We start from the raw sequence: 20,926 nt of genomic DNA, 5'->3' as shown, positions 1-20,926 counted from the left end.
ACAGTCGGACAGGAAAAAAGTGCACACACCTATATCATATGCTATAAATCACGGCAGCATTGGTGTATAATATATATCAAAATGGCTAAGTATCCACAATCAACTGCGATGCCAACCTGAGATGTTAACAAAAAAAGTATACACATACCAGTGGTTAAGTAGCAGAGATGTGTATTCACCAATCACCCGTCCCCCCTGTGATTTACAGCATATGATATAGGTGTGTGCACTTTTTTCCTGTCCGACTGTACATGCTGTGGATGGCACGGGAAGGGGGGGGGGGGAATTTCCCATTTTGCTGCTTTATACCTGTTATGATTTAATAAAGCTTTTGTATATTTCTATATATTTGGACTTATGCATACAACATACTATATACTACATATATACTACATACATTACATACATACATACAACATACCACATACATACAACATACCACATACATGCAACATACATACAACATACATATATACATACAACATACATACAGCATACTTACAACATACCACATACACACAACATTCATACAACATACTACACACATACAACATGGACCAAAATCCGTGATGCAACAGATCTGTCGTGTTTTGGCGGACCGTCGGCACAAAAAAAACGTTTAAGTGAACGTTTTCTTGGCCATTGCACCCGCCATTTTCTACCACGCATGCGCGGCAGAATCTCCGCCCCCTCCTCCCCATACTTCAGAATGAGCAGTGGATGCATTGAAAAATCCGCTGCCCACGTTGTGCACAAATTTCACAACGTGCGTCGGTACGTCGGCCCGACGCATAGCGACGGACCCGTACCGAAGCAAGAGTGAAAGAGGCCTTAATGAGGGTTGAATTTAAAAAAAAAAAGCGGAAAAAAACGGCGTGGGGGAAAGCTGATGGCCGGGGGACAATATTTGTAGCCTGCTATGAATATTAGCCCGCAGCTGTCTGTGTAGCCTTTACTGGCTATTAAAATAGGGGGACCCCCCCCAAAAAAAAATGACGTGGGGTTCCCCTATGTTTTATAGCCAGAAAGGCTACGCAGACAGCTGCGGGCAGATATTCATAGCCTTGAGATGGGCAATGGATATTGGCCCCCCCACCTACAAATACCAGTCCGAATCCGCCCCAGAAATGGTGCATCTGTAAGATCTGTCCTGAATGCTGCTGCCAGGATCATATTCCTCACCAACCGTTACACCAATGCCTCTACCTTGTGCCAGTCATTACACTGGCTACCCATCCACTCCAGAATCCAGTACAAAACTACTACCCTCATCCACAAAGCACTCCATGGCTCTGCACCACCCTACATCTCCTCTCTGGTCTCAGTCTACCACCCTACCCGTGCCCTCCGCTCCGCTAATAACCTCATGTTAGCATCCTCAATGATCAGAACCTCCCACTCCCGTCTCCAAGACTTTACACGTGCTGCGCCGATTCTTTGGAATGCACTACCTAGGTTAATACGATTAATCCCCAATCCCCACAGTTTTAAGCGTACCCTAAAAACTCACTTGTTCAGACTGGCCTACCGCCTCAATGCATTAACCTAACGATCCCTGTGTGGCCTATTTATATAAAAAAAAAACAGGTTCCTCGCATCATGTTCTCATTCACTTTATGCAGTTAATAGCCCTCTGTGTCTGTACTGCTACATACTTAGGCAGTTAATTGGTTCATGCAGCTTTACATGAACACCCGAGTCTTACACTATGGCCGGTCCGAATAACTAAAGCAATTGTTACCATCCACCTCTCGTGTCTCCCCTTTTCCTCATAGTCTGTAAGCTTGCGAGCAGGGCCCTTATTCCTCCTGGTATCTGTTTTGAACTGTATTTCTGTTATGCTGTAATGTCTATTGTCTGTACAAGTCCCCTCTATAATTTGTAAAGCGCTGCGGAATATGTTGACGCTATATAAATAAAAATTATTATTATTATTATTATTACACCAATTCCAATACTTAGCCCCTCTCTTTCCACTCCCGTGTATCGGTGGGATATGGGATAATAAGGGGTTAATGTCACCTTGCTATTGTAAGGTGAAAAAAAAACACCAGTACACAGGCAGAGATGCTTACCTGTCCAAGGCCTCCAACAATTGCACTAGCCAAGGTGCAGCAGACCCAAGTTAAGATGGCAGACACACAGGTGCAATAATACCGATAAGGCAGCCACCCTACTATCAGGAATTGGCCACTCGGTGCACCTGTGCAAACAAATAGTCTGTATGTGGCGTGTTCACACAGAAGTGCAAAGTATATGGCTCAAGGCCTATTAATGACGCCATATAGCAGGCTAACCATAATGCATCCTGTGTGAACAGAGGCCACAGTATACAGAGCCATCTAGGGCCCAGCTGCACCCTGAAAAAATATACAGTGCACCAAAAAAATAATAATGTATGCAAGGTATTGGTCGATATTATGGCCACAATATTTAAGCTGCCAACCCGAATCAAGGGTCCTTACATATTGGCAGTCCTATTCTATAAAAACACCATAAGAGGAAAAACCTCCACTATTCTAGACAAAAAAACACACCAGTACACAGGCAGAGATGCTTACCTGTCCAGGGCCTCCAAACAATTGCACTAACCAAGGTGCAGCGGACCCAAGTAAAGATAGCAGATACACAGGTGCAATAATACCGATAAGGCAGCCACCCTACAATCAGGAATTGGCCACTTGGTGCACTTGTGCAAACAAATAGTCTGTATGTGGCGTGTTCACACAGAAGTGCAAAGTATATGGCTCAAGGCCTATTAATGACGCCATATAGCTGGCTAACCATAATGCATCCTGTGTGAACAGAGGCCACAGTATACAGAGCCATCTAGGGCCCAGCCGCACCCTGGAAAAATATACGGTGCACCAAAAACAATCGACCAATACCTTGCATACATTGTTATGTTTTTGGTGCATTTTACTATGTGTGTGTGCTGCCCCTTTAAAAGCAGGGGAAAGTGTGTGCACAAACAGATCAGGAAGCAGGTGCACACCGAGGACCAGTGAGTAAGCCGGTGTCCCCACATGGTGAGAGAAGGGGAATCATACAGTGGTGACAGCAGACTCTATAAATATATACACTGCTCAAAAAATAAAGGGAACACTTAATCAACAGAATATAACTCCAAGTAAATCAAACTTCTGTGAAATCAAACTGTCCGCTTAGGAAGCAACACTGTCTGACAATCAATTTCACATGCTGTTGTGCAAATGGAATAGACAACAGATGGAAATTATTGGCAATTATCAAAATTACCAAGTACCAAGATATATTTCTTTCCTGTGGCAATTATCAAGACACACTCAATAAAGGAGTGGTTCTGCAGGTGGGGACCACAGACCACATCTCAGTACCAATGCTTTCTGGCTGACGTTTTGGTCACTTTTGAATGTTGGTTGTGCTTTCACACTTGCGATAGCATGAGACAGACTCTACAACCCACACATGTGGCTCAGGTAGTGCAGCTCATCCAGGATGGCACATGATTACGAGCCGTGGCAAAACGGTTTGCTGTGTCTGTCAGCATAGTGTCCAGAGGCTGGAGACGCTACCAGGAGACAGGCCAGTAAACCAGGAGACAGGGAGGGGGCCGTAGTAGGGCAACAACCCAGCAGCTGGACCACTACCTCAGCCTTTTTGCAAGGAGGAACAGGAGGAACATTGCCAGAGCCCTGTAAAATGACCTCCAGCAGGCCACAAATGTGCATGTCTCTACACAAACGATTAGAAACCAACTCCATGAGGAAGGTCTGAGTGCCGAACATCCACAGATGGGGATTGTGCTCACAACCCAACACCATGCAGGACGATTTGCATTTGCCACAGAACACTTCGGGCTTTGTAATGCCCCAGACGTTTTCCAAGACTTTGTGAATGATATCTTCCGGGATATGCTCTCCACCTCGGTTGTAGTCTATCTGAATGATATTCTCATCTACTCTCCAGATATAGACTCCCACCGGAGAGATGTTTGCAAAGTCTTCAACTTCCTATGGGCCAACTCCCTCTATGCCAAGTTGGAGAAGTGTGTGTTTGAGCAGGAGTCTTTGCCTTTCCTGGACTATATCATCTCTGCCCAAGGGTTGGCTATGGATCCTGCCAAGCTACAGGCTGTGATGGACTGGCAGGAACCCCATTCTCTCAAAGCGGTGCAGCACTTTTTGGGGTTCATCAAATATTATTGCCAGTTCATTCCCCACTTCTCAACTTTGGTAGCTCCCTTGGTTGCCCTCACCAAGAAGGGAGCTAATCCCAAATTGTGGTCGGAGGAGGTCTCCAAGGCATTCCTCTCTATCAAGTCACACTTCGCTGGCACTCCCATTTTACATCGCCTCGATGTTGATAAACCATTTATCATGGAGGTGGATGCCTCTTCCGTCAGTGCTGGAGCAGTCCTCTTCCAGAAGGATGCTCAAGGCCGGAAGCATCTTTGCTTCTTCTTCTCTAAGACCTTCACACCGGCAGAAAGGAATTATTCCGTCGGTGACAGGGAGCTGCTAACCTTGAAGTTAGCCTTTTCAGAGTGGAGACATCTTCTGGAGGGGGCTCGCTAACCCTTCCAGGTATTCACCGACCACAAAAATTTGGTGTGTTTACAAACCGTCCAGCGGCAAAACTCACACCAGGCCAGATGGTCCCTGTTCTTCTCCCGGTTCCACTTTACCCTCCATTTTCTCTCCGGGGAGAGGAATACTTGGGCAGATGCTCTCTCCCGCTCCTTTGTGTCATCAGGGGAGGAGGAACCTCGGCTTATTGTCCCTTCTGAGAGCCTGAGAACTGTGGCTCCAGTTTCACTAGAGTCTGTGCCCCCAAGGCTAGACTTTTGTACCATCTAATTTGTGACTGGAGGTTCTCTCTTGGGCTCACTCGTTCAGGGTGGGAGGACATTTTGGGACCAAGAGGACATTTGAGCTTCTGGCGAGGAAGTACTGGTGGCCGCATCTGGCCCGTGATATCAGTGACTATATTCGGGCTTGTGTCTCCTGCGCCTAGAATCGGTCTCCTCGGCAATGGCCTGCTGGGCTACTTTACCCCCTGCCGGTGGCAGACAGGCCCTGGGAGATGGTCAGGATGGACTTTGTGGTGGGCTTACCCAAGTCTCGTATCTGCACCGTTATCTGAGTAGTCAGTGACCATTTTTCTAAAATGGTGCATTTGGTGCTGCTTCCATGGTTACCTTCTGCACGGGCCTTGGCGGCGTTGTTCATTAAACATGTATTTTTCTCTTGTGCAATATTGGCTCTGAAATTGGTTGTCTGAGACATATATTGGATGTGATACTAATCCACCGTAGTTTCGGTCCAAATACTGTCAATGAAAAAACGGATCGCTCATGGACCAATGTTATTCAGTGGGTCAGTGCAGATGAACAATTTTTTGTCACGAACAGAATCTGCATGTGAAAATAATTGCAGAGTGTACTAGTTCACGATATCAGATGAGACTCGCCCATTCAAGTCTATGGTTGCAAAAAAAAAATCAGATGCCAAAGTACAGCATGCAATTTTTACAGATACATTGCAAACCTAGCATAGGAAATTGTAAATGTTCCTGCAAATGATTAATAACTGCTACTGTAAAAACAAATGGTCCAACTTTTCTAGATGCAACTCTCTAAATGATTTTTCATACACTCGTATGAGCCTACCCTTACATGCAGAATTTTAACATTTTGTAATATGCTATTAACCCCTTCATGACCCAGCCTATTTTGACCTTAATGACCTGGCCGTTTTTTGCAATTCTGACCAGTGTCCCTTTATGAGGTAATAACTCAGGAACGCTTCAACGGATCCTAGCGGTTCTGAGATTGTTTTTTCGTGACATATTGGGCTTCATGTTAGTGGTAAATTTAGGTCAATAAATTCTGCGTTTATTTGTGATAAAAACGGAAATTTGGCGAAAATTTTGAAAATTTCGCAATTTTCACATTTTGAATTTTTATTCTGTTAAACCAGAGAGTTATGTGACACAAAATAGTTAATAAATAACATTTCCCACATGTATACTTTACACCAGCACAATTTTGGAAACAACATTTTTTTTTGCTAGGAAGTTATAAGAGTTAAAATTTGACCAGCGATTTCTCATTTTTACAACGAAATTTACAAAACCATTTTTTTTAGGGACCACCTCACATTTGAAGTCAGTTTGAGGGGTCTATATGGATGAAAATACCCAAAAGTGACACCATTCTAAAAAATGCACCCCTCAAGGTGCTCAAAACCACATTCAAGAAGTTTTTTAACCCTTCAGGTGCTTCACAGCAGCAGAAGCAACATGGAAGGAAAAAATGAACATTTAACTTTTTAGTCACAAAAATTATCTTTTAGCAACATTTTTTTTATTTTCCCAATGGTACAAGGAGAAACTGAACCACGAAAGTTGTTGTCCAATTTGTCCTGAGTACGCTGATACCTCATATGTGGGGGTAAACCAATGTTTGGGCGCACGGCAGGGCTTGGAAGGGAAGGAGCGCCATTTGACTTTTTGAATGAAAAATTGGCTCCACTCTTTAGCGGACACCATGTCACGTTTGGAGAGCCCCCGTGTGCCTAAAAATTGGAGCTCCCCCACACGTGACCCCATTTTGGAAACTAGACGCCCCAAGGAACTTATCTAGATGCATAGTGAGAACTTTGAACCCCCGGGGGCTTCACAAATTGATCCGTAAAAATGAAAAAGTACTTTTTTTTCACAAAAAAATTCTTTTAGCCTCAATTTTTTTCATTTTCACATGGGCAACAGGATAAAATGGATCCTAAAATTTGTTGGGCAATTTCTCATGAGTACACCGATACCTCACATGTGGAGGTAAACCCCTGTTTGGGCACATGGTAAGGTTCGGAAGGGAAGGAGCGCCATTTGACTCTTTGAATGAAAAATTATCTCCATCGTTAGCGGACACCATGTCGTGTTTGGAGAGCCCCCGTGTGCCTAAACATTGGAGCTCCCCCACAAATGACCCCATTTTGGAAACTAGACCCCCCAAGGAACTTATCTAGATGCATATTGAGCACTTTAAACCCCCAGGTGCTTCACAGAAGTTTATAATGCAGAGCCATGAAAATAAAAAATAATTTTTCTTTCCTCAAAAATGATTTTTAGCCTGGAATTTCCTATTTTGCCAAGGGTAATAGGAGAAATTGGACCGCAAATGTTGTTGTCCAGTTTGTCCTGAGTACGCTGATACCCCATATGTGGGGGTAAACCACTGTTTGGGCGCACGGCAGGGCTCGGAAGGGAAGGCACGCCAATTGGCTTTTTAAATGGAAAATTAGCTCCAATCATTAGCGGACACCATGTCACGTTTGGAGAGCCCCTGTGTGCCTAAACATTGGAGATCCCCCACATATGACCCCATTTTGGAAACTAGACCCCCAAAGGAACTAATCTAGATGTGTGGTGAGGACTTTGAACTTCCAAGTGCTTCACAGAAGTTTATAACGCAGAGCCATGAAAATAAAATAAAAATTTTATTTTCTCTAAAATGATCTTTTAGCCTGCAATTTATTATTTTCCCAAGGGTAACAGGAGAAATTTGACCCCAAAAGTTGTTGTACAGTTTCTCCTGAGTACGCTGATACCCCATATGTGGGGGTAAACCACAGTTTGGGCACATGTCGGGGCTCGGAAGTCAAGTAGTGACATTTTGAAATGCAGACTTTGATGGAATGCTCTGCGGGCGTTACGTTGCGTTTGCAGAGCCCCTGATGTGGCTAAACAGTAGAAACCCCCCACAAGTGACCCCATTTTAGAAACTAGACCCCGAAAGGAACTTATCTAGATGTGAGGTGAGCACTTTGAACCCCCAAGTGCTTCACAGAAGTTTATAACACAGAGCAGTGAAAATAATAAATACGTTTTCTTTCCTCAAAAATAATTTTTTAGCCCAGAATTTTTTATTTTCCCAAGGGTTACAGGAGAAATTGGACCCCAAAAGTTGTTGTCCAGTTTCTCCTGAGTACGCTGATACCCCATATGTGGGGGTAAACCACTGTTTGGGCACACGTCGGGGCTCAGAAGGGAAGTAGTGACTTTTGAAATGCAGACTTTGATGGAATGGTCTGCGGGCGTCACGTTGCGTTTGCAGAGCCCCTGGTGTGCCTAAACAGTAGAAACCCCCCACAAGTGACCCCATTTTGGAAACTAGACCCCCCAAGGAACTTATCTAGATATGTGGTGAGCACTTTGAACCCCCAAGTGCTTCACAGACGTTTACAACGCAGAGCCGTGAAAATAAAAAATCATTTTTCTTTCCTCAAAAATGATGTTTTAGCAAGCAATTTTTTATTTTCTCAAGGGTAACAGGAGAAATTGGACCCCAGTAATTGTTGCCCAGTTTGTCCTGAGTACGCTGATACCCCATATGTGGGGGTAAACCACTGTTTGGGCACATGTCGGGGCTCGGAAGTCAAGTAGTGACGTTTTGAAATGCAGACTTTGATGGAATGGTCTGCGGGCGTCACGTTGCGTTTGCAGAGCCCCTGGTGTGCCTAAACAGTAGAAACCCCCCACAAGTGACCCCATTTTGGAAACTAGACCCCCCAAGGAACTTATCTAGATATGTGGTGAGCACTTTGAACCCCCAAGTGCTTCACAGACGTTTACAACGCAGAGCCGTGAAAATAAAAAATCATTTTACTTTCCTCAAAAATGATGTTTTAGCAAGCAATTTTTTATTTTCTCAAGGGTAACAGGAGAAATTGGACCCCAGTAATTGTTGCCCAGTTTGTCCTGAGTACACTGATACCCCATATGTGGGGGTAAACCACTGTTTGGGCACACGTCGGGGCTCGGAAGGGAAGGAGCACCATTTGACTTTTTGAATAAAAGATTGGCTGGAATCAATGGTGGCGCCATGTTGCGTTTGGAGACCCCCTGATGTGCCTAAACAGTGGAAACCCCTCAATTCTTACGCCAACACACCCCTAACCCTTATCCCAACTGTAGCCGTAACCCTAACCACAACCCTAACCGCAACACACCCCTAACCACAACCCTAACCCCAACACACCCCTAACCCTAACCACAACCCTAATTCCAACCCAACCCTAACCCTAAGGCTATGTACCCACGTTGCGGATTCGTGTGAGATTTTTCCGCACCATTTTTGAAAAATCCGCGGGTAAAAGGCACTGCGTTTTACCTGCGGATTTCACCTGCGGATTCCTATTGAGGAATAGGTGTAAAACGCTGCGGAATCCGCACAAAGAATTGACATGCTGCGGAAAATACAACGCAGCGTTTCCGTGCGGTATTTTCCGCACCATGGGCACAGCGGATTTGGTTTTCCATAGGTTTACATGGTACTGTAAACCTGATGGAACACTGCTGCGGATCCGCAGCGGCCAATCCGCACCGTGTGCACATAGCCTAATTCTAAAGGTATGTGCACACGCTTTGGAAAACGCTGCGGATCCGCAGCAGTTTCCCATGAGTTTACATTTCAATGTAAACCTATGGGAAACAAAAATCGCTGTACACATGCTGCGGAAAAACTGCACGGAAACGCAGCGGTTTACATTCCGCAGCATGTCACTTCTTTCTGCGGATTCCACAGCGGTTTTACAACTGCTCCAATAGAAAATCGCAGTTGTAAAACCGCAGTGAAATGCGCAGAAAAACCGCGGTAAATCTGCCATAAATCCGCAGCGGTTTAGCACTGCGGATTTATCAAATCCGCTGCAGAAAAATCCGCAGAGGACCAGAATACGTGTGCACATACCGAAACCCTAACCCTAACCCTAACCCTACCCCTAACCCTACCCCTACCCCTAACCCTACCCCTACCCCTAACCCTACCCCTAACCCTAACCCTAACCCTAACCCTACCCCTAACCCTACCCCTAACCCTAACCCTAACCCTAGTTCTAACTCCAACCTTAGTGAAAAAAAAAAAAAATTATTTATTTTATTATTGTCCCTATCTATGGGGGACAAATGGGGGGGGTCATTTACTGTTTTTTTATTTTGACCACTGTGATAGATTATATCACAGTGATCAAAATTCACATTGGAACGAATCTGCCGGCCGGCAGATTCGGCGGGCGCACTGCGTATGCGCCCGCCATTTTGGAACATGGCGGCGCTCGGGGAAGAAGACTGACGGACCCCGCCAGGATCGGTAAGTATAAGGGGGGGAGATCAGGGCACAGGGGGGGGAGATCAGGGCACGGGGGGGCGTCGGAGCACGGGGGGGGAGGGATCGGAGCATGGGGGAGAGTGATCGGTGTGCGGGCGGGTGGATCGGTGTGCAGGGGGGGGGGATCGGTGTGCAGGGGGGGTGGTTCGGAGCACGGGGGGGGATCGGAGTGCGGGGGGGTTTGATTGGAGCACGGGGGGGTGTGATTGGAGCACGGGGGAGCGGACAGGAGGACGGGGGAGCGGAGCACAGGACGGAGGGGAGCGGGCCACAGATCGGGGGGCTGGGGGGGCGATCGGAGGGGTGGGGTGGGGGCACATTAGTATTTCCAGCCATGGCCGATGATATTGCAGCATCGGCCATGGCTGGATTGTAATATTTCACCATTTTTTTAGGTGAAATATTACAAATCGCTCTGATTGGCAGTTTCACTTTCAACAGCCAATCAGAGCGATCGTAGCCACGAGGGGGTGAAGCCACCCCCCCTGGGCTAAACTACCACTCCCCCTGTCCCTGCAGATCGGGTGAAATGGGAGTTAACCCTTTCACCCGATCTGCAGGGACGCGATCTTTCTGTGACACAGCATATGCGTCACAGGTCGGATTGGCACCGACTTTCATGACGCATACGCTGTGTCACAGGTCGGGAAGGGGTTAACATGCCATTGATTTCCCTCTCTCTGTGCTTGACACATGCATCTATTCAGTTTGCATATAGCTGACCACAAGCAAATGGTGTGGTAACAACGGAGAGAAATTTAAATAAGAGGTTGGCTCATACTTGCCTATGTATCACATAAGGAGAGGTCAAGTGACAAGTACAGTGAGAAAAGATGCTGCTTTAATATGGCAAAAATTATGAGGATAAAATGCAACTGCCAAGCCACAACCTTATGTCTCTGATAAGTGATTCTTTTATTGTATCTGTGTAGTAATCTCTGTTACAATCATTAATACAACCCCTGGCAAAAATTCTGGGGACATCGGCCTTGGAGGATGTTCATTCAGTTGTTTAATTGTGTAGAAAAAAGCAGATCACAGACATGGCACAAAACTAAAGTCATTTCAAATGGCAACTTTCTGGCTTTAAGAAACACTAAAAGAAATCAAGAGCAAAAAATGTGGTAGTCAGTAATGGTTACTTTTTTTAACCAAGCATAGGGGAAAAATTATGGAATCACTCAATTCTGAGGAAAAAATTATGGAATCATGAAAAACAAACAAACAAAAAAAACTCCAAAACATCATTAATATTTTGTTGCACCACTTCTGGCTTTTATAACAGCTTGCAGTCTCCGAGGCATGGACTTAATGACTGTCAAGCCGTACTCTTTATCAATCTGGCTCCAACTTTCTCTGATTGCTGTTACCAGATCAGCTTTGCAGATTGGAGCCTGGTCGTGGACCATTTTCTTCAACTTCCACCAAAGATTTTCAATTGGATTGTGATCCAGACTATTTGTAGGCCATGACATTGACCTTATGTGTCTTTTTTCAAGGAATGTTTTCACAGATTTTGCTCTATGGAAAGATGCATTATCATCTTGAAAAATGAAAATGGGGGTGTGTCTTATAATGCGGATATACCTTACCGGCCACGGTGGAGCGGGGTCCCAGGGTCACTGCTGGAGGAGGCAAGAGTGGAGCGTTGCTGCAGGCCACAGGCTGATATGAGGGGAGGAGCATGCACAGATGGAGATCTCAGGAGATGAGATCTCAGTGCTGAGATCTTATCTCCTGAGGTCTTGGTGCCGAGATCTCCATCTGCGCATGCGCATACGCCTCTCCCGGCAGACATTTTCCCATAGTCCACTGCAAATTAAACCATGTTAGTGCGGAGGCTCTGGGCTTTCACAAAATGTCAGCAGAGCCCCTGCACCACCAAACACCCACAGTGCAGCAGTGCACAACTGAACGCCCACTCATCCCAGCCTGCGGTCTGCAGCAATGCTCCACTCTTGCCTCCTCCAGCAGCGACCCTGGGACCCCACTTTACCACAGCCAGCACACCTGATAAGCAATAAGATGCATGGGTTATAAGAAGCACCACCATTTAATAAAAAAAGTTTTTCCCTATTTTTCTCCTCAAAATTTGGGGCGAGTCTTATAATCCGGTGCATCTTATAATCCGCAAAATATGGTATGCAGTAAGCTTGCTTTGGCTCTTGTATTTACGTAGCAAGCTTGGTTCTGCTAACATGTCCTAAACTTAGTTCTGTCCCCATATCCATGTAATAACCTTGTTTTTTCTCATGTAACTATGTATAAAGCTTGGTTTTTCTCTCGTATCTACAGTCATGGCCAAAAGTATTGACACCCCTGCAATTCTGTCAGATAATACTCATTTTCTTCCTGAAATGATTGCAAACACAAATTATTTGGTATTATTATCTTCATTTAATTTGTCTTAAATGGAAAAAACACAAAAAGAATTGTCCTAAAGCCAAATTGGATATAATTCCACACCAAACATAAAAAAGGGGGTGGACAAAAGTATTGGCACTGTTTGAAAAATCATGTGATGCTTCTCTAATTTGTGTAATTAACAGCACCTGTAACTTACCTGTGGCAACAGGTGTTGGCAATAACTAAATCACACTTGCAGCCAGTTGACACGGATTAAAGTTGACTCAACCTCTGTCCTGTGTCCTTGTGTGTACCATATTGAGCATGGAGAAAAGAAAGAAGACCAAAGAACTGTCTGAGGACTTGAGAAACCAAACTGTGAGGAAGCATGAGCAATCTCAAGGCTACAAGTCCATCTCCAAAGACCTGAATGTTCCTGTGTCTACCGTGCGCAGTGTCATCAAGAAGTTGAAAGCCCATAGCACTGTGGCTAACCTCCCTAGATGTGGACGGAAAAGAAAAATTGACAAGAGATTTCAATGCAAGATTGTGCGGATGTTGGATAAAGAACGTCAACTAACATCCAAACAAGTTCAAGCTGCCCTGCAGTCCGAGGGTACAACAGTGTCAACCCGTACTATCCGTCGGCATCTGAATGAAAAGGGACTGTATGGTAGGAGACCCAGGAAGACCCTACTTTTTACCCCGAGACATAAAAAAGCCAGGCTGGAGTTTGCCAAAACTTACCTGAAAAAGCCTAAAATGTTTTGGAAGAATGTTCTCTGGTCAGATGAGACAAAAGTAGAGGTTTTTGGGCAATGGCATCAACATAGAGTTTACAAGAGAAAAAAAGAGGCATTCAAAGAAAAGAACACGGTCCCTACAGTCAAACATGGCGGAGGTTCCCTGATGTTTTGGGGTTGCTTTGCTACCTCTCGCACTGGACTGCTTTACCGTGTGCATGGCATTATGAAGTCTGAAGACTACCAACAAATTTTGCAGCATAATGTAGGGCCCAGTGTGAGAAAGCTGGGTCTCCCTCAGAGGTCATGGGCCTTCCAGCAGGACAATGACCCAAAACACACTTCAAAAAGCACTAGAAAATGGTTTGAGAGAAAGCACTGGAGACTTCTAAGGTGGCCAGCAATGAGTCCAGACCTGAATCCCATAGAACACATGTGGAGAGATATAAAAATGGCAATTTGGAGAAGGCACCCTTCAAATATCAGGGACCTGGAGCAGTTTGCCAAAGAAGAATGGTCTAAAAGTCCAGCAGAGCATTGTAAGAAACTTATTGATGGTTACCGGAAGCGGTTGGTCGCAGTTATTTTGGCTAAAGGTTGTGCAACCAAGTATTAGGCTGAGGGTGCCAATACTTTTGTCTGGCCCATTTTTGTGTGAAATGATCAATGTTTTGCTTTTTGCTTCATTCTCTTTTGTGTTTTTTCATTCAAGACAAATTAAATGAAGATAATACCAAATAATTTGTGTTTGCAATCATTTGCAGGAAGAAAATGAGTATTATCTGACAGAATTGCAGGGGTGTCAATACTTTTGGCCATGACTGTAGTAAGCTCACTTGCTGTTTGATGTAGCATCCTGATGTAAGTAGGTTAAAGATGGGCTGCCGCAACTTGTGGGTCACTGTTGTGTGGTTACCCCCCAGGATAAAATTTGCCAGTCAGCCCTTGCCAAACATTCACTGGTTCACTCATCATTAGAAATAAGTAAACAGCTGCCAATACAGGGTTTCTATATAGAAGAATTAAATATTTTGACAGTGGTGTATACAATGATTATGTCCCTATTGATGCCCTTATTGTTCTCACCAGTGATACCTCTGTTATGGCCATTGAAATGTATGATGCTTCCAAAAATGCCCCCACCGATGCACACACTGTGTAAAGTATCCCCACGATGAATACACATAAAGTATAACTCCCCAGTTCCTATAACAATGAAGGATGTCCTCAAAGTGGAATACTCCTAAAGCATGATGGCCCTAAAGTGCCCTAGTATGGGTAGCTTCATCAATCAGAACAAAAACTGCTAAGCAAATTCTGTATAAGGCTTCTTTCACACTAGCGTCGGAATCTCCCCGTCGCAATGCGTCGGGGAGAGATTCCGACGCTAGCGTTTGCTGCATTGCACAATGGAGGCAGCGGATGCATTTTTCCGGCGCATCCGCTGTCCCATTGTAAGGTGCGGGGAGGTGGGGGCGGAGTTCCGGCCGCGCATGCGCGGTCGGAAAAAGCGCTCCGTCAGGAGAAAAAAACGTTACATGTAGGGTTTTTTTCTCCCGACGGTCCGCCAAAGCACGACGCATTCCTCGCAAGACGGATGCAAAGTGTGCAAATCCGTCGCAAATGCGTCGTCAATAGAAGTGTATGGGGAAAAAACGCATCCTGCAAGCACTTTTGCAGGATGCGTTTTTTCTGCAAAACGACGCATTGTGACGGATTTAAAAAAACGCTAGTGTGAAAGTACCCTTATTGATAACTGATTGAGGAATTCTTAACATGCTTTTATTTTTTTTATTTTCTTGACTAGTTTGAAACTTTCCCGCTGTAGACACATCATGATTATGAACATCAAACATTCATCTATGTATGATGTTGCTTTGATGCAGTGCTTGATATAAAATATGCTTTTAATATATATTATACTGTATAAGACATTAAAGATACATGCTCCTATAATGTGCAGAGCTCTTGACTTGTAAATTACTGTGCTTTTAGTTATGAAAAACAATGTATGAAATAATGCAATGATTATCTGGAAAACATTTGTTTAGTCAAAGATACATTAAGATGTGATCCAGATTAATGCCTCAATTATTCATTTTTAGATATGTGTCCTGTTTATTCTGTAATGGATGTTAAATTACAGCCAGGGAACAATCTTGGAGTCAAGCATATGTACGCCGTCATTACAGATGCTGTCTCAGTGAATTTTTGACCCTGGTAAAAAGCATGGCATGAAAATCTTTAGCAGAGAAAGCCATTATGTAACAGATTTACAGCTGATTATGCCTGATACGATCCAAGAAAAAAGCCCAGTACTTTCTCTAGTAGAAAGTGAGAAGCCATCTCTGAAAATGTGTGCCATATCCAAAGAACCATCTGCCATCTCATCGGCTTTCCTGTAACTCTACGATGATGTGAACTAAATGGAAAGATTCTGCTTTTCTGCATTAGTTTTAGCACAAAAGTAGAACTGTTTCAATATAATATGCATTTACTGAAAAATTAATTTTTTCTTGTGACACATTGTATTTCACAAAAGTTGTAAAATTTGTTGTATACGATTCGCGTTTATTTCTAAACTTATAGGAAATTTGACGAAAATTTAGAATTTTAAAATTTTGTTTTTTTTTGCCTTTAAACCGGAAAGATATGTCTGATGAAACAGTTAATAAATAACATTTACAACATGTCTACTTTACATCAGCACAATTTTTGAAGCATACTTTTTGGGGGTTAGGAAGTTCAAGGGGTTAAAATTTGATCAGCAATTTCTCATTTTTCGAACAAAATTTACAAACTATTTTTTTATGGACTACATCATATTTGAAGTGACTTTGGGGGGCCAATATGACAGAAAATACCCAAAGGTGACACCATTCTAAATACTGCAATCCTCCAAGTCCTCAAAACCACATTTAAGAAGTTTATTAACCATTTACTTGATTCACAAAAATTAATGCAACGTGGAAGGAAAAAATAAACATTTTACTTTTGTTTCGCAAAAATTTTACTTTAGCCCCAATTTTTTCTTTTCACAATGATAACAGAAAACGGAAAAACCACTGCGTGTGGCAGAACTCAGAAGGGAAGGAACGCCAATTGATGTATGGAACGCAAAATTGGCTGAAGTAGATAGCGGACACCATGCCATGTTTTCAGAGCCCCTGATGTGCCTAAACAGTGGAAACCCCCACAAGTGACAACATTTTTTGGAAACTACACCCCTCAAGGAAGTTATCAAGAGGTGTGGGGAGCACCATTAAATCCCAGGTACTTCATAGAATTTTACTTCGTTGAGACATGTTAATTAAAAAATACATTTTTACCACAAAAATGTTACTTTAGCCACAAATTTTTCATTTTCACAAGGGTAACAGAAGAAAATTAACAATACAATTTGTTGTTCAATTTCTCCTGAGCACAAGGATATCTCATATGTGGTAAAAAAAAACTGGTGTTTGGGCACATGGCAGGGCTCAGAAGGGAAGGAGCGCCAATTGAATTTTGGAGCCCAATTTTGACTGGAACAGACTGTGAATGCCCCTGACATGCCAATGTAGGAAACTAGCTCCACACCATAGTGTTGTTCCCCATGAATTTTGGCAAAATACTCAACATGGCTCCCAGTGAAATGCTCATTCTGGGGCCACTCCCAACTGCTTGGTCTGCAGCCCTCTTGCTATTGGACTGCATCCTGCTGACTACGCCAAGTGTAGGAAACTCGTAGTGCATAGAATGCAGTGACACACAGGAGGCAGAACAAGGGTTAACAGGTTTCTTTATAATAAACAATGGGGAAAAGCAGGGGAGGTAAAATATGGATTTACAGATGCAGGGAAGAACAGTAAAGAGGAAACAATGATTCAACTTATCAGTCTCTGGGTTCTGGAAGTAGGTGGCTGGAAGATACCTTGTTGGCGCCACAGGTGGCGCAAAATGTCTCCAATCTGGTCTCATAGAAAAGAGATGCACTGTCTCTGCACGGTGACAAGTTCTCTGAGTCCGTCGCCGTGTGGTCTCCTGGTCCTGGTGCAAGATGCTGTACGGGGGCAAACACGGATAAAGTAAACAGTTCAGCAGTCAAGACCGCAGGTGAAGCACGCAGTTCAGCAGTAAAGGCCCCAGGTATACACATAGTTCAGCGGTCGCAGCTGCACCACTCAGTGTGCACCGCAGGAATATTACTGAGTGGGGCCTCTGTGAGGGTCAGCGGAATGCTGTTGTGAGCTCCGTCTTGGACACAGTGCAGTGTGGGGGTCTCTCTGAGCTGTGCAATGTTCATCTGGGTAGGATTGCAAACCGGGTAAAGGGGCCCGGATAGCTGACGTGGGTCAGTCGAGAGGAGTCAACCATCTCTGTGCTTCCACATTGGTTCCCCTCCAAAAGTCCCGTCTTTCACGCTCAGCTCTATTTAAGTCTGACCCGCCCCCCTCTGTCAGGTGTCCTGGCCTGCTCCAGTCAGAAATCTCTTCCCCAGGGAACAATGGTGACAGCCCCGACAGTTCCAGCCCAGACACGCAAAAGGGACCATTAGCCTGGTCCACCTCCCTACACCAAAACAAGTGACCCTATTTTGGATACTACACATCTTGAGGAATTCATATAGTGGTGTACTGAACATTTTTAACCCTCAAGCATTTCACAGAATTGTATTTTTGTTTTTACATCACTTTATCCGGAGAGCTTTAACTTTTTTATTTTTCTACTGATGGAAGTTAATTGTGGCTTATGTTTTGCATGAAAATATGTAATTTTTAACTATACAACTTTTATTTGCATTTGACCTTTTGTTCGCATTTTGTTCTTCTTTTTGTTCAGCAGTATGATGAAAAAGTATTGGTTTTTGCCACCTTTTTTGTGACAGTTTTATAGGTCAGGTAATTCCGGACGTGGCAATACCAAATATACAAAGGGAACGGAGAATATTCAGACCCCTTTAAATTTTTCACTCTTTGTTTCATTGCATTCATTTAGTAAATTGAAAAATGTTCTTTTTTTTTCAAATTAATGTACACTCTGCACTCTATCTTGACTGAAAAAAACAGAAATGTAGAAATTTTTGCAAATTTAAAAAAAGAAAAACTGAAATATCACGTGGTCATAAGCATTTAGACCCTGTGGTCAGACACTCATATTTAAGTCACATGCTGTCCATTTCCTTGTGATGCTCCTTGAGATAGTTCTACTCCTTCACTGGAGTTCAGCTGTGTTTAAAGTGACTCTATTACCTGAATTTGGCGGGCCCTGTGTCCGGTCCGATGGGCGGTGTTTTCTCTTCTTTCATTCACCCCTTCCTTTCCCGCTGGCTGTAATATTTTCTTGAATTTGAGTAGGTTTCCTCCGTAGTACACAATGCAATCTTGCCTTGCGCACGTGCAGTATGCTTTGTCCAACTGAGGGCAAAGCCAAAAAGCATTAGTGTGCATGCGCCGCCGCACTATGTCCCAGAAGTATTTCGCTGTGTTGTGACATAGAAGGATCAAATACTTATTTCTCACTGCAAAATGCAAATAAATTTACATAATTTATACAATGTGATTTTCTGGATTATATTTTTGATATTCTATCTCTCAATGTTAAAATTAACCTACCCTTAAAATTAAAGACTGTTCATGTTTTTGTCAGTTGGCAAACTTACAAACTCAGTAAGGGATCAAATACTTACAGTATTTCCCCAACTGTACCTATATGCATATCTATAGTAACATAGTAACATAGTTAGTAAGGCCGAAAAAAGATACTTGTCCATCCAGTTCAGCCTATATTCCATCATAATAAATCCCCAGATCTACGTCCTTCTACAGAACCTAATAATTGTATGATACAATATTTTTCTGCTCCAGGAAGACATGCAGGCCTCTCTTGAACCCCTCGACTGAGTTCGCTATCACCACCTCCTCAGGCAAGCAATTCCAGATTCTCACTGCCCTAACAGTAAAGAATCCTCTTCTATGTTGGTGGAAAAACCTTCTATCCTCCAGATGCAAAGAATGCCCCCTTGTGCCCGTCACCTTCCTTGGTATAAACAGATCCTCAGCGAGATATTTGTATTGTCCCCTTATATACTTATACATGGTTATTAGATCGCCCCTCAGTCGTCTTTTTTCTAGACTAAATAATCCTAATTTCGCTAATCTATCTGGGTATTGTAGTTCTCCCATCCCCTTTATTAATTTTTTTGCCCTCCTTTGTACTCTCTCTAGTTCCATTATATCCTTCCTGAGCATGTGCGGTCTAACTAGGGATTTGTACAGAGGCAGTATAATGCTCTCATCATGTGTATCCAGACCTCTTTTAATGCACCCCATGATCCTGTTTGCCTTGGCAGCTGGCTGTTACAGGTAAGTTTATCATTAACTAGGATCCCCAAGTCCTTCTCCCTGTCAGATTTGCCCTGTGGTTTCCCGTTCAGTGTGTAATGGTGATATTGATTCCTTCTTCCTATGTGTATAACCTTACATTTATCATTGTTAAACCTCATCTGCCACCTTTCAGCCCAAGTTTCCAACTTATCCAGATCCATCTGTAGCAGAATACTATCTTCTCTTGTATTAACTGCTTTACATAGTTTTGTAGCATCTGCAAAATATCGATATTTTACTGTGTAAACCTTCTACCAGATCATTAATGAATATGTTGAAGAGAACAGTTCCCAATACCGACCCCTGCGGTACCCCACTGGTCACAGCGACCCAGTTAGAGACTATACCATTTATAACCACCCTCTGCTTTCTATCACTAAGCCAGTTACTAACCCATTTACACACATTTTCCCCCAGACCAAGCATTCTCATTTTGTGTACCAACCTCTTGTGCAGCATGGTATCAAACGCTTTGGAAAAATCGAGATATACCACGTCCAATGACTCACCGTGGTCCAGCTTATAGCTTACCTCTTCATAAAAACTATATCTATCTATCTATCTATCTATCTATCTATCTATCTATCTATCTATCTATCTCTCTAAAGATTGCCAGTAAAACTTAAATTTTATGTATTGACATTTCTGGTGTATTTTTTTTTTCTGAAACACTTTTTTTGGTAGAGCAAAAGTAGTACAGAGGAATAATAAAATTGCATCCTTGTTTACACTGTCTAGATGTAAAAAATATTATTTTAATAAGGTGCTATTACTGCAGTATCACATATTAATCAATTTACAGTGCAACTGGCTATGCAGGTTCTGAATCACTTGGATTTCTGAATTATTACTCTCAAACTGAGATTACTATTCCCATTTTCAGTGTTCTTCAGTAATACCCCACAATAAGATTTGGCTTTTTTCTATCCATGTAAGGAATGAACTGTGTTTGCTGACTTCATTTCCCTATGCTGTAAATGCCTAAATGTGTCTTTTTTCCCTATTTGTAACAATGAGCTCTGGTTATCACTGCAGCCTTGTAGCATTAAGGCCCTGGGCTTAAATCTCACCAAGGACAACATCTGCAATTAGTTTACATGTTCTCCCCAACTTTTTGTGGGTTTCCTCCAGGCAACTCAGCTTTAACCCAGAGATAAATTTATAGAGAATTTAGATTGTGAGCCCAAGGGGAACAGTGATGTCTGTAAATCATTGTGGAACATGATGGCATTATGTAAGTAAAAGGAATAAAATAAGGCTACATGCCAATAATATTAATATTTCAGCTAAACATATTTTAACAGTGAAAATTACATTCTATTATA

The sequence above is a fragment of the Ranitomeya imitator genome, chromosome 1, assembly GCF_032444005.1.
Source record: "Ranitomeya imitator isolate aRanImi1 chromosome 1, aRanImi1.pri, whole genome shotgun sequence".
Classification (NCBI taxonomy): domain Eukaryota; kingdom Metazoa; phylum Chordata; class Amphibia; order Anura; family Dendrobatidae; genus Ranitomeya; species Ranitomeya imitator.
This window is presented reverse-complemented; position numbering follows the sequence as displayed.